Source organism: Bombyx mori, chromosome 22, assembly GCF_030269925.1.
Source record: "Bombyx mori chromosome 22, ASM3026992v2".
NCBI classification, from domain to species: domain Eukaryota; kingdom Metazoa; phylum Arthropoda; class Insecta; order Lepidoptera; family Bombycidae; genus Bombyx; species Bombyx mori.
Window position 1 is genome coordinate 5,854,092 of NC_085128.1, and position 14,995 is coordinate 5,869,086.

Genomic DNA, 14,995 nt, shown 5'->3' on the forward strand with positions numbered 1-14,995 from the left:
TAACAATGGCTTCGTAATTTGGACGAGATGGCGCCCGCGGGACAATACGTCAAGTGACTCATTATTGTGGAGAACAGCTTCGGGCAGAAAAATCATTCTCTCCGCTCGACGTTTCGCAGCAAACAATGTGCGATGCGTGTGAACGGTGCCACATATCGGTGACCGCTTTTACTGTTTCCAATTTTCTTCAAAGCGAGAATGAACCTTATTCCGAAGCGATAGAGCATTTGACGTTTCTATGCTATAATACTGAATAGCGTACTATCGTGTTTGTGAGGGTTTTCCGTTGAAAGCTACAGAGCTACGAGTCTCCTTGGTCGCTACGATCTTTTGTCGTAGGTTCTAGATCAAGAACTTCGTTGTTCGTAGATTTTGGTAATGAAGCGTCTGATTGAGCTGTTGTAGTAAAAGTTTAGTAAAAACATAGAATTCGAGGAATATGGGATTCTAGAATTCGTGACATAAGTATTTAACTCCAATATTAGATAGGAGGATTTGTTTTATCCCGTATTAGGATTGCACCACCAACCGTAGTAGCAGAGCAAATGTTTACTACTGTATTTGAACAAAAACTAAAACATTATTGGTAGTATATTATATAGTACAACTAAAAGTATGTTTTTGTAGTACCCCGACGTTAAACATATTTTTTCATAAAACAAAACAAAAACATTTCGTATTTTGTCAGGCATCAGGCAAATAAACAGAGTAGCGTAAACAAGTCTCTTAGTAATGTAGAATGTTGTCATTGCAAGTACCTGGTGACGGCTTTTTGGGCGGTATTCAAAAGTTTTTTGCCCCGGAGCCTTTGTCGGGTGTACATATTGTCTCGTTGGGACAATACCGAGATACGGCAGGTAATCTACGTCAGGGCAAACACACGTCGTTTGTAATTAGCCGCCTCGCGTCACCACGAAAACAGCCGGGAACAATTCCCGACGTCACATTTTAACCGCAATTGCTAATGTTTTTTCTCTATGTTATTTATATTAAGCTTTTCCCAATTTTTTAGTTTATATTATTCTAAATATTTTGATGGAATGTAGCGATGATAGAGATAGAAATTCATGAATAAAAAAAATATGCAGTTTTGTAATGATACTTCGCTTAGGCAGCCGTTCTTATTGTCTAATTCTTTTGTTACGATGCTACGCGCTATTACCAAATAATTTAGTTTACCCTCCCTACATGCTACATGGAAATAACTGTAATTTAAAGTAAGTTAGAATGTGAATTTCTATTAGTGTTTAGACATGTGTTGGTAAGTTAAGTAATTCTCTCGTTAAAAGCTCGTTTGGATTTATTCCAAACCAGGAGAAGTAGGTTTTTTATTAAGGCCGTTTCAAGTAAATTAATTTACTTTGGCATCACTTTGAATTTTTTTAAAATATAAATCCATAATTCGATTGATTGTAATAAGTTATTAATAATTATGGGATTCTGAGATTACTCATAAACACCCTGTATATCACATTTGGAAAAAAAATAGTTTTGTAAATGCAATGCACTATAATCAAATCAAGTGACACCCGGGGTAAATGGCCTCGAGAGAGTGCGGGGATGCCGACTTTGCGATTGCGGATTCTTGGATTACGGGTTCACGGGAAATTACTTACGAAAACGATAATTATTTTTAATAACAAATGTTACCATTCAAATGGGCCTTCACACATCATGATTCGGAATACAGGTTCACCGCTAATAAATATCGTTCTTCTATTCAGGACTTGTTCTTTTCGAAAAATCTCATTCTATACAAAATATTTTAATAGCACTACACAAGGTTGACTACAACTAGAATAATCTATATTGCCGAGCATTGATTATATGATTATTAGTTTAGTCAATGAATGTAGCTTTTCATTTAAATAATCGAATAATAAGCTAATCGATTTCTGATTCGAGTTTCCGAATGATCTCTTTAAATCCTAATTAATTCTACTCTTAATGGGTTGCGCTCACGATCTTCCTATGACACTTGTCGATGATGTCATGAACTGATAGTGTAGGGTACTTCCAGCCTTAACTTGCGAAGGCTTCATTTCAGCTGCTACTTGTGCAAAATTCTTCGTATTTTTTAAATTAAATGGATAGTTTTAACGTCCGGTGAGCGAGACCATAACTTCTACGTATAATATCTAATGCATTGAACTATATTTTTTTTTTCTGCTTAGAAAGTTGGTCACATTTAGGTACAATACTGCTACAGTAACTAACTTATAAGTAATATTATTCAAAAAGTTGTTTGAGTGGCGGTTTTAATATTGAAATTATATTCTCGTAAACCGTAGCGTTTCAAGTAATACGTGTTGATGTGATTGCGTGTTCACATGGATTCCATGGAATAGATATACGTAATACATTCTCGTGTTGTCGACACGTGCCGGATGAGTTTTTGTTTGATTCTGGACTATGGTTTATTGTTGATGTGGTCGCAATGGTATCTGTAGTATGTTCCTATAGGTATTTATTATTATTTTATTACTGTTAAGCGGTTGCGGTTTCCCTTATAGTGGTATCTTAGTATTTTCTTCGCCTTTGACGAGTCAGGATGATAATTAAAACTTCTTTTTCAGTTTAATCTCGTATTTGTTATTGTGATTATGTTACTTGTTAGTAACATCCGTGCAATGCAGACAAAAGATAGTGTGAGGGAGAATACTTGGCTTTGTGGAACACTAACTAGCGTAATGTTCTTCATATCCGAGCAATTGTTATTAGCGACTTGAACGTACGATCATTCATTTTTTTTTGGAATTTGTGGCCTGGTATTTATCTACCATCCGATCATTCATAAAACGATTGCGGGGCTGCCGTATGAAGGAAATAAGGTGGTAATTCCACAGCAGAGCTCTATGCCAGGGCATATCAAACGTTAGGCTAGGTTCGCAACGGACCTAGCCTACAGCAAGGGCTTTGAACCTGTTCTCCGCGACTTCTGTTCAGCGGAGTGACAGACATCGTACCATACAGGTACCAGGTATTCATTAAATGGTCCATCTCCATAAAGAGCGTTAGAGCGAAGTCGTAATCGTAATCGGTCTTTAATTCAAAGAGCATAAGAGCGAAGACGTAATCGTAATTCGCAGCGTCTGCCCAACATCATTTCGGATACTGGTTGTACAGGAACAACCTTCCAGAAAGATGTAACCCAATTGGCTTAGTAAGAATGACATCACAAGCCCGTCAAGACGGATGTCAATTGATGGCGAACATTTTAAGGAGCGGCGGATTGCCGGAATATATTTAATTTCAATTATATTTTTTTATTTATTTATTATAAGACGTATAGCCAATTAGAGAGAAAGGTAGATTAAATTAATTGTTTAATTAATTGCTGTAATATCAATAGTGTAGTATTTATTTGTTATTTATGGCTTTAGCGTATATTCGGAGCAAAACAATATTTTAATTTAACGTTCGACTTAACGTATAAATACGCAACTCAAAATAAAAAAAAAGCACAATGTATTCAGGAAAAAAGTAATTTTCTCGCAGTGTCATTTTGTTCCGTAAAAAACGTTGAATATAGATTCGTAATACGTTCGGCAATATTTGAAATGCCAAACCATGGCGTGATATGAAAGGCCGAGGACGGGAATGTGTTAGGAAATAGGTTTGCGGCAGATTGATGGAGGGCTTTTTCTGTCATGACAACACGTTCGCGCATGAGACTCGAACATTTTTCAGATTTTTTTGGACTCATTGTGATCGGTGGATTCCTTTGCATCTGTATTTTGTTCGTTTTGTGCTAATATACAGTTTATTGTCGACGAGAATTTATTTGAAATAAGTTTTTTTTATCTGACTGCACTTTTTTCATATTTAGTAACTATAGTGAGACCTTAGAACTTATATCTCAAGGTGGGTGGCGTATTTACGTTATAGATGTCTATGGGCTCCAGTAACCACTTAACACCAGGTGGGCTGAAAGCTCGTGCACCAACCTAAGCAATAAAAAAATATATATTTAGTAACCTATTCAATTTATTCAGGAGATCGCATAGTAAAATACTTAATAGATTGAACTACATAATTTATAAATTTAATCTGTAATTAGTGGATTAAAATTAAAAAGTATAGCAGTTATAGAAATAAATCAAAATTGCACGTGGCAAAATATGTATCTATAAATACTAGAGGTCCCGCAGTAGTCGAAATTCGACTATAATTAATTGGAATTGTAAGTTTGTAGACTATTATGATTGTATTTTATACTTCTATAATCATAAATTTCGCCAAGACTACATTATAAAAAATATTAACAAAGACAAACAATATTTAATCTATTTTCAATTTTACAACAAACGTCAAGAACAAAAGCTTGACAATAAATAGTATGCATGCGTGTGTGCGTCAAATACATGGTATGTAGTGTGTGTAATGTTTTCTTTATTGATTTAATGTATCTTTTACGCATTATTTAAAAAAAAAAAATTGCATTGTGCACTTCTTCTCTATATTCTCTATAAGTGTGGAAAATTTCATACTCCTCCGTCCGCCCAATTTTCGTAAAAATGGATACAAAGTTTTTGCTTCACGTATTAATCTATAAATATATTTGTGACTTTTCAATGAACACATTTCAATGAATCGCTCTAAGAAGGCTCGCAAAGCCTGATCTGTATTAACACAGAGATTTAATAAACGTCTATATTCCTGAAACGAGGACTGATTCCCGGCTTTATTCTAATACTGCGATATCTTTATTGGGCATATTTTCGAATTTTCTCGCGATTCGGCATCCTTTGTGTGATTTATGAATAAATGGTGCAGCGGGGAGCCCTCACGGCCGGAGTGGGGCGCGCACACGAGTGCTTTTACACGTCATTTATCAGATGCTTTTGATATGCTCTGACCTGTAAGTGATACGTCAAATGATGTTTACATTATTTTTGTTTCGCGAGTAAACAGAAAATAATAAATGTATTATAGGTTCGTGGATTTTGTAACATGCGATTTTGTTTCATGTAAACAACAGATAAATATGGTAGTATGAGATGAGAGTGATAATAAATAAGGCAGATTGTAGATACAAGAATGTACGTTATCACGATGATCTATATCTTAAACTCATACCATATTAAAACTGCAGTGGACTGCTACTTTGTAACAGCGATGCAACACGAAAACCCATTATGACCGCCGCTAACTCGGCCTACACAGCTGCGGCTGGTCGTGTCGCCATTCTAGACCTATTTTAACAGATTCTCCCGATCCAGCCTCGGTATTGTCGAGCATTGCTAGTTCTAATAATAGCAGCAGCAAAAGCACAGGTCACGGTGCTCATAACAGCATCAGTATGTGGTGATCCTTTCGCCGGATCCTTTTAGTAGATCTTAATTCCGATACGATGGTAGATGCACTGGTGGATAGTTGCACTTGAGCTGAAAGGTCCCTTTAAAGGCGCTTGAGCAGCTCTTAGCAAATCCCTCAAGTTTGTTTAACCGTACTGGTAAACCTGGAAAGGATTCTGGGCCATCAGTAATCCCTCAATTCCAATAAAAACTTTGACGTCTAATTAAAACATTCTATGAAAAATTTAAGAAGAGTCATAGACATGATCAGATTCAATTATTTAAAACTACTTTTACGGTTTAATCTTTCGTCTAGTATTACCATTTTTATATCCATCGTTTTGAATGCTTTACAGTTTTCCTGGTCATAGAATTAAGTTCTAAACGTCTAGAGCGATTACGTCTTTTTGGAGATGACAAGAGCTATCAGTATCTTGAGGCCTAGCAATTTGTTTAATTTCAGTTTTGATATCCGCTGTTTGAAGTAATGATAGTATATTTTAATTGCGTTTGCAGCAAGCGAATATCGAAGAAAATGCTATTATCATTTAACCGTTACAGTTTCGTGGTCATCGACCAAAAGCTATCTATAAGACTATAGAAGCTGCGGTCTGTACGTATATGTTAATATTATAACGTCGTCTTCAAGACGGTTTTTAAAATAGGCTTTGTGTGTATTTTTTTTTTATTGCTTAGATGGGTGTACGAGCTCACAGCCCACCTGGTGTTAAGTGGTTACTGGAGCCCATAGACATCCACAACGTAAATGCGCCACCCACCTTGAGATATAAGTTCTAAGGTCTCAAGTATAGTTACAACGGCTGCCCCACCCTTCAAGCCGAAACGCATTACTGCTTCACGGCAGAAATAGGCAGGGTGGCGGCATCCACCCGTGCGGACCTACAAGAGGACCTACCACCAGTAAAATAGGTATTTTTAAAATAGGCTTTGTGTGTACATATTTTGTCAAAACTTGAACTCTACCAGTTCAGTAAAATCTATATGTCAACACTAACATATTTTGTAGAGGTGCTGCATTAGAGATCACACACACAGGAGCTTTTTTAGAATTAGGTCAAAGCTCGCTCTCAAACTGATTGAATTCGTCCCACACATAAAAAAAAATGCACATTTTTTCTCGCGTAACACTAAAAGTTTTTCGAGAATGTTTTTTTAATAAAATTCTCGTACATTATTTCTGCGACTCGTAAACATTGCAGTCGAAATACGAAATGGAACAACCTGTAATATCATACGGCAAGCTCCATTTCATCTAGGTATTGTTTTTGGCGGGAGTAATGAAAAATTTGACTCCTTTCATTTACATTGTACCTAGCCTAGATATTTTTTTTCCAAATGAATTACGTGGAACCGCTTCGGGTATATTTCTTTGGTGTGACAATGGCCTGGGAATTGAATTGCTAGAGTAATTTGACAGTATTTTAAAACGACAAACTCGTTTGCAGTGTATGCTTTGGATTAGGTACCTACTTTTGTTTCAAATTCTAGGCAAAGCTGAGTAATTTCAGATTTAAGTAACTACTTTTATAACTGTATTCATATCTTAATATCAAGGCAACTAATGCAGTGTTGCAAGAAATTGTTGTTTAAGATGTTTGTATTTGTGATTATGTTTCGAATCTCAGGCGGGTACCAATTTTTCTAATGAAATACGTACTCAACAAATGTTCACGATTGACTTCCACGATGAAGGAATAACATCGTGTAATAAAAATCAAACCCGCAAAATTATAATTTGCGTAATTACTGGTGGTAGGACCTCTTGACCACCACCCTGCCTATTTCTGCCGTGATGCTGCAGTAATGCGTTTCAGTTTGAAGGGTGGGGCAGCCGTTGTAACTATACTTGAGACCTTAGAACTTGTATCTCAAGGTGGGTGGCGCATTTACGTTGTGAATGTCTATGGGCTCCAATAACCACTTAACACCAGGTGGGCTGTGAGCTCGTCCACTCACCTAAGCAATAAAAAAAAAAAAAAAAAATATATATATATATATATATATATATATATATATATATATATACATACTATTATCACAATGGTATATACAATTAACTAATACTAATACTAACTTTTACTAGATTCTAGATATAAACACCATGTCGTTATTGTTTAATGAGACAAGTACAGCGTAATTAAAACACAAAAATGTCATAAGTAGGTCAATAACTGTTTTAATTTTTATATTATATAATATTTTTATATCATGTCATTGTATATACTTTTAACGAATTTAATGCTATTTTCACAGAATCCTATGCGTGTTTTAATTTAAATACGAAAGTAAAATTATCAGGCGAGTGTGCAACTGTATTTTGCGAGAATTGCTCGTAGCCGCTTACATGAATGAAGAATGTATCTCGGAATTGTCGAACCTTTAATCCTTTCCATAGAGGGTCCAGGCACATTTTCATATTAACGTTGTCAAGTAGGCATTATTGGTATTATAAATGTAAATGTCGACAATACGGACCCTCTCTTCGGAGGCAGAATTTTTTGTTAACAAGGGTATTATGCGACTCAACGTGTTCTGTTGAAATACGTAATATGTATTTCTGTGACCTTTGTAAGCATTTGTCGAGTTCCATATTAAGCGGGATGTCTTTGTAAGGTTTTTTTTTTATCAATGACTTGCATTAAATGAATATAGACATGTCTTCTGCAAGCTTCACAGATAAGTGGATTGATTTGTTAAATATAAATATTATATTATTATATTTTCACGGAACAGAAGATGGATCCCGATGCTGAGCAGTTTTTGAATATTTAGAAAATAGTTCGTTAAAAAGAGACACATGCGAAAGTTAACTCAGCCGTGTTTCTACAATGGTATACCGCGCACTATTGTTGTTATCTATGTAGTAATTGTTAATGAATTTAATTACCAAATAAAAATATTTATACTTTTAAGGAGGTACATTTTAACCTTTTTTTTCGCTATAGTTTTTTTTCAATTGTGCTTTAACAGATATTTTCAGAAGGGAGATAAGCTCTGATATTAAAGTATTACCGGAGCTCATAGACATCGTCACGTGAAGTCGTGGCCTGAATGATAAGACACCTGGGTTACATGGATCAAGCGATGCGACTGTGTCGCCGTTCAAATCGCGTAGGCTTTTCTAATAGCCTAGTTTTTGTAAGAAAATACATATTTATATTCACGTTTGATTGCCATGATGAAGGAATAACACATACAAAATAATAATTTGCGTAATTACTATAAAATTAAGATTTATAGTAATTACTGGTGGTAGGACTTCTTGTGAGTCCGCACGGATAGGTACCACCACCCCGCCTATTTCTGCCGTGAAGCAGTAATGCGTTTCGGTTTGAAGGGTGGGGCAGCCGTTGTAACTATACTTGAGACTTCAGAACTGAAACTTAGAACTCAAGGTGGGTGGCGCATTTACGTTGCAGATGTCTATGGGCTCCGGTAACCACTAACATCAGGTGGGCTGTGAGCTCGTCCGCTCATCTAGGCAATAAAATAATAATAATTTAGAATTTAGATTTTTTTTCTCAAAGTGAATGAGTGGTGGCATTCACGTTGTGCTATCTATTAAAAAACAGCGAGAGACATGAAGTCTAAATCTCAATCTATCTGCGAAATGTACATATAATTATAATTATTGTGCAAGAAAACATTGGGCCATGGATCCAAGGCTACGTTCGAAGTTATTCTCAACTACCTCAAACAACAGCACTGAAGTTAGAGAACTGTATTCTTCCATTTTTCTTTATGAAATGAATCTCTTTAGTCTTGTCTGTCTTAGATTACGTCTTAGAACACGATGATCAAATTATTTATGATATAAGGTAGCGTCTCAGTATTTCACTGTTATATTCCGGACACGTAGAAAGCCGTGTATCTCTCGGTGGCTTTCCTGCGATAACACTACAGAACATTCGTCAGTACTGGGGGGAAAAAAACAAAACTATGAGCGATAACAAAGTTTGAAAACTCAACGATTTCGTGAAAGTTGTTTGAAAAGACGCAGGTTACAAGCCAACGAACATAGTTATGTATGCAAATTGTTATTTTCTTCGCAACTACTTAGATAAAATGTTTTATTCATACGATGCGGCATCAGAAAGTACTCAAGGTTGAGCAATAAACGTGAAACATTGCCATCCCATGTTAAACTTTCAGGCACCGAAGTTTGTAACAAAGTAAACGGTTCTGGAAGATACGGCAAATCGAATGTTTGACATCGGTCTATAAACAAGTCTTGCTTTGAAGAAAATTGAGCGAGCCATTATGTATTTTTAGCTTTATAACATCAACCTCGAAATATCTTTAATATCACGTGTCCTAAAAAAATGTCATAACATTTTATTAAACGTAAATCGCAATGACCGTGCGACCGTTCCCTTAACGCTTTTATACCTTTTTATGTAATCTAAATTATATTTACCTTTACTCGTGTTATTAAAACAGCGAAGTAATTTAGAACTAGCTATTTATTCGTTTTATTCGGAAATGCTTACCTCAACGCGAATATTTGATTTAAACTTATTTGGATTTCTTAGAGTTCAAATTGTCGGGAAGTTATCAAAGTACGAAACATCTCACTTTCAGATGATAAAGTTGGACTAGAATGTTGACGGCTCAAAGGCCCACTGATCAAAGTCCGACCGAGCTCTAAGATCCTAGTGAATGCTGCAGATGGACTCAAGTTCCAGACTTTTTAGACACCAGTGATCCTTCAGACGAGCCCCGGTACGCAACTTTAATTAAAAACATCTCCTTTAAATTTTTTTTTTAAAGAATTTCCTACCGAAGTTTAAGTTTGTTCTAAAGAATATGTTTGAAATGAGATTTCTGCTCTGAAAAGTTAAACGTTGATATTCGTTAATTGCGATTTCATTCAGGTATCTTATACCGTTGAACTTGGCGTTGCTCTGTGTGTTTCACACCCGCGTGCTTCGTGCTTTTGATATTTTCGGGGACTTTATTATTCTGTTCGTTAGCACGTCTCGGGAACAAAACGAAAATTGGTTTTTGTTTCGGTGAGTACGGGCGTGTAAAATTTATGCTTCGTAAAGTTTACTCAACGGCGTACTTTTCTTTTATCTCGCGTGCTCATGTCGAGACCGACTATTGAAAGCTTTGATTACTTCGGTTCAGTTTGTCATCAGACAGTCGTTTTATCTGTTTTGTATACAAATATAAAATAGAAGGAATTTAATTTTGTTTACTGAATAATTCAGGAACTCCCGACCCGCAGTGCTCAGCGCTGAGCTTGGAGTTATGAGTTATTATTATGAGTTCGTTTAAGCGTTAGTCGTGGTCCGGGGGGATAACTTTCACGAGTCTGCCTATTTAGCCGTTGAAGCTGGAGTCATCGGCATGAAAGATTGTTCCTCGTGGTGCTCGCCGCAAGCTCTGTCGTTCAACGCACATGTGGAAGTGCCACATGTCGAAACGCACATTTTGGTTGGAGGCGTCCACATTGTGGTCGGGGTGCATTTGAAGTACATCGGCCGTACTGTGCATTTGAACACTTTGGGGTACTGTGTTGTCTTGGCCTTCTAATTGCTAAATCTGGCCGGTACATTGAACCAATTTCTCCCTAAGACCGGGCAGCAAATTCAACCGACGCGCCGCCTCTTCACAAGAGTGCTTCGCTCGACGGCCCTGTACGTATGTAGTTCCAGTATAGGGTCCTTGCCTTGTCGTTCAGAGCAAAGTATAAGTATAACGTGTCTGTGTCTGAGGGTCCCTCTGGGTATGCCGATGTTACATGAGGCCCAGTCGCGTCACTCCCCAAAAGGTAGTTTATGGGTCGAGAGACACGGAGCCGAGTCGCACCACTTCTTGACACGTCACCACCGGTAGACCGTCAGACGGACCGGTGAACAGGAGACTCTGTGAGGAGGATCTCAGGGCCCCACCACCTACCGCTCTAGGACTTACACCAATAACAAAAAACAAATTACAATTAACAATATTGTGTTTATTGGACACAGATATACAAGTATAAAATAAGTTTAATTTACAATAATAGTTATTAGATACTAGTGAGAGGCTCAAACAGCTACATTATTGAAATTAATAAAGACGGTGTGTCGGTAGATAGACCGAACACTCGAGAAAGTTTTAATAGAAATAAAAGAAACAATACGTTTCACCAGGATCACTTCCCAGTAACCGGGGTTGCTGTATGCGAGCGAGGCTGGGAATGCGGGTGTGTCCTATGTCTACCGAAGTCAAGCAGCCTTCCTTGGACCGACTTGCTAGAGCTCCCCGCTTCTGGCAGCGTCCATATCGGAAGGTGCTATGGGATTCCGAAGGTAATCAGAAGGTCATGCTCCGCACCCTACTGGATACATATTTTGTACCAGTTATAAGGACCTACGTATCAAGACATACCGTTTAAAATTTATTTAATTAAAGATTGTGGACACAGTGTGGAGAATAATTCAAATAAACTTACCCTGGTTTTACACACGTCACCAAGGATTAATGAAACTGACTTTGGTAAATGTCAATGAACAAAATCACCTTGCTTTGCAGCTCGAGAGATGTTACACGAAAGAGAGTTGGACAAACTGAACTTGTCCTTTTATATTAATAATGTGTCGTTTCTCGAAGATTCTGCACGCTAGTGATGTGCAAACTTTGTCGTTGAACAATAGACAAAATCGCACATTCACGATACGCAGTGTCGAGCTACCGAACTTAAATTATCGAATTCTCCACACTTCGCCACGTACAAACGCTAGATGGCGTTACATAAGGCACCAGACCGCTTGGAAGCTTGCCCATGCGATGGACTCACCAAGTCTAGTCGGCAGTTGGCGTTTGTTTGCATAAGTGTACCAGGCTCACCACAAATCGGGAAAAGTGGCGATTGCTCGTGAGGCGCATAGCATCTGCCCACAGCAATGATACTGATTGACGACCACGACCGCGATACGACTAAGAAGATAGAGTCGTGAGAGGCTCTGAACCGTGAGGGTGCCGAATTTTCTGTGATGGGTACAAACGCCTTCATTTTTTAATATGACTCGAGTACGGAAGGTTCAATTTTGACGTTTCATACTGGAAGCATGCTTCAGACGTTCGGTGCAGATGTAAAATGTATGTAATGTAATAATGATAATAATAAATGTAATGCATCTTCTTCTTTTTCACCTTATCCCACTATGTGGGGTCGGCACAGCTAATTTTTCTCTTCCATTCTCTTCTATCAGCCGTCATCTCAACACTCACTCCTCTCTCTCTCATATCGTCATTCACACACTCCATCAATGTCTTCTTCGGTCGACCTCTTCCCCCTCTACCTTGCACTACCATTGCATGCATATGCTCCGAAAAGTACTTCCATTTAGATAGATGGTCGCATCGATGGGCACGGCGCAGCATGCTGTTGGGGTTTGTTTTGCATTCAAAAGGCGGCGTTATGTCCTTGTCTCACAAATAGGTTCCTACTTGTACCTGATGCATATCATGGCTGGGATGCATAGCAGTGATGACTGGTGCCATGTAATGATCGACTTTTGCAAGGGTTTTATAGTGCGAAGCAGGCAGTGGGGTGTGAGGGAGAGCCCTCATTTTCTTCACCAAATACCGCCATCGGGTTAGGGTATGGCAATGGATTTCACCTGAATTCTGACGACCTAGGTGTTTCGGGTGAACGAGATCCAAGAATACTATGTGTAAGCTACTTTGTACACGTCTTACAAACTCACCTCCTAGACTACTTTAGTCCTAACATAGCGACTTATTGTTCGTCTGCGATGATCGATAATTAGATAGAACATCGATACCTATTTTGGCTAAAGCATTTGATATTACAAAGTATTGAAAATTTAGCAAATTATTTGGATTCATTTCACCAATTGGGGTACGTTCACTGTAGAGTGGTATTAATATTTAATCACTAGCCCTCTGGGATGACTTTCATCCTGCAGCGCTCCAGTAAATGTTTTGAATTGCTGTTTTTCTCCATTTTAAAGAAAACCACACGTAACGAAAAACTTAGGACTACGAAAGAATAGGCTGCTTATGTTAGGTTGAAGCTTTCTTGTACTTGTTTTTTTCTTTTTTTTTCTTATTTATTGCCCTTGTAGGCAAACAAGCATACGGCCCACCTGATGGTGAGTGTTTACCGTCGCCCATGGACTTCAGCAATGCCAGAGGCAGAGCCAAGCCGCTGCCTACCGCTTAATACTCTCTATGATGAAAAATGACCCTGGAGATTTCCTTGTCCTAGAGAGACTCCTAACCAATCTCGCCAAATTACGTAAGTTATAGTGTGAAGCTCACTAAGGTGTGCTATGCGTTATGTTATGGAACCGGCTGTTCGTCCAATGTATTCAATGTGCACACAATATATCTTATCCGAGCTGTTATTCGTTGAATGGCTCCTTCGTCATTCGGAATCCAATTCTGAGGGCAGTGATCACGGTGACACTTAGAATGGACAGTCATAATTAAATGCGTTTGCAAAATGTGGTGCTATCTATTTAGCAGTTTCCTAATCCAGATTCAATACTGAATGCAGTAGTCATGTTGTGGTAAGACTTAAAACCGAATATCATTATAAAATATGATCACAAATTTTCTTATCGGTTACTTTATCTTGTCGTATCACCGGACCCACTCTCGATGCTTTTAGGCTCCTCAAGCACTGATCACCGTCCTCGTCGAACTTGTCGATAGCGAAGAAGAGTTCGACGATAGGCCACTGAGTTTCTCGCCGGATCTTCTCAGTGGGTCACGATTCTGATACAGTGGTATATTCTGCGAAGCATTGCCCTTGCTAGGGCTAGTGTTAGCAAATTATTTGAGGTTGAACCCGTGAGCTCATCTATCTGTCCGGGCCTAGCTGAAATAGTGGCCTAGGCTACCAGCGAATAGGTGGAAAATAAAAGTTCCTATATCAGAAACTCATTCTGGTTGTCGATTCAGGTCATGCTCACCATAAAAATGCGTTGTCGTCGAAACTGAACTGAAATTAAAAAAAAAATTGTAGTCGTCGTGGCCTAACGGATAAGACGTCCGGTGCATTTGTGTTGAAGCGATGTACCGGTGTTCGAATCCCGCAGGCGGGTACCAATTTTTCTAATGAAATACGTACTCAACTAATGTTCACGATTGACTTCCACGGTGAAGGAATAACATTCTGTAATAAAAATGAAACCCGAAAAATTATAATTTGCGTAATTACTGGTGGTAGGACCTCTTGTGAGTCCGCGCGGGTGGCTACCACCACCCTGCCTATTTCTGCCGTGAAGCAGTAATGCGTTTCGGTTTGAAGGGTGGGGCAGCCGTTGTAACTGTACTCGAGACCTTAGAACTTGTATTTTTTTTTTCTACCTAAGCTTATAGCCTTTAGAGGCTATTTCAGCGTAACCGTGGCTAGTAGGTGAGCTCACGGGGCTCAAACCTGATGACGATGCTAACACGAACCCCAGCAAGAGCCGTGCTTCGCAGAATCTACCTCCGGATCGGAAACGCGACCCACTGAGAAGATCCGGCGAGAAACTCAGTGGGCTGTGTCTTAGAGTTAATTTACTCGTCGAGCCCTTCGTCGCAAGCGACGGGTTCGACGAGAACGGTGACCGGTGCTTGAAGTTCCTAAAAGCACCGTTAGTGGATCGGGAGGATCCGAGATGACGTGTTTTGGGCGACGTCGACTGCTTTCCATTCTGTCCGCAGGATCGGGA

General features: G+C 38.5%; 1 long non-coding RNA gene across 1 annotated transcript; it reads right to left on the reverse strand.

Annotated features, from left to right (window-relative positions):
- Positions 1-11,256: 11,256 nt before the first annotated feature.
- On the reverse strand, positions 11,257-11,954 carry LOC134200958 (uncharacterized). The gene is made up of 2 exons (XR_009976091.1): positions 11,758-11,954; positions 11,257-11,675 (listed from the first exon to the last, which is right to left on the reverse strand). It is a non-coding gene; the product is annotated as an uncharacterized LOC134200958 (long non-coding RNA).
- Positions 11,955-14,995: the final 3,041 nt, after the last annotated feature.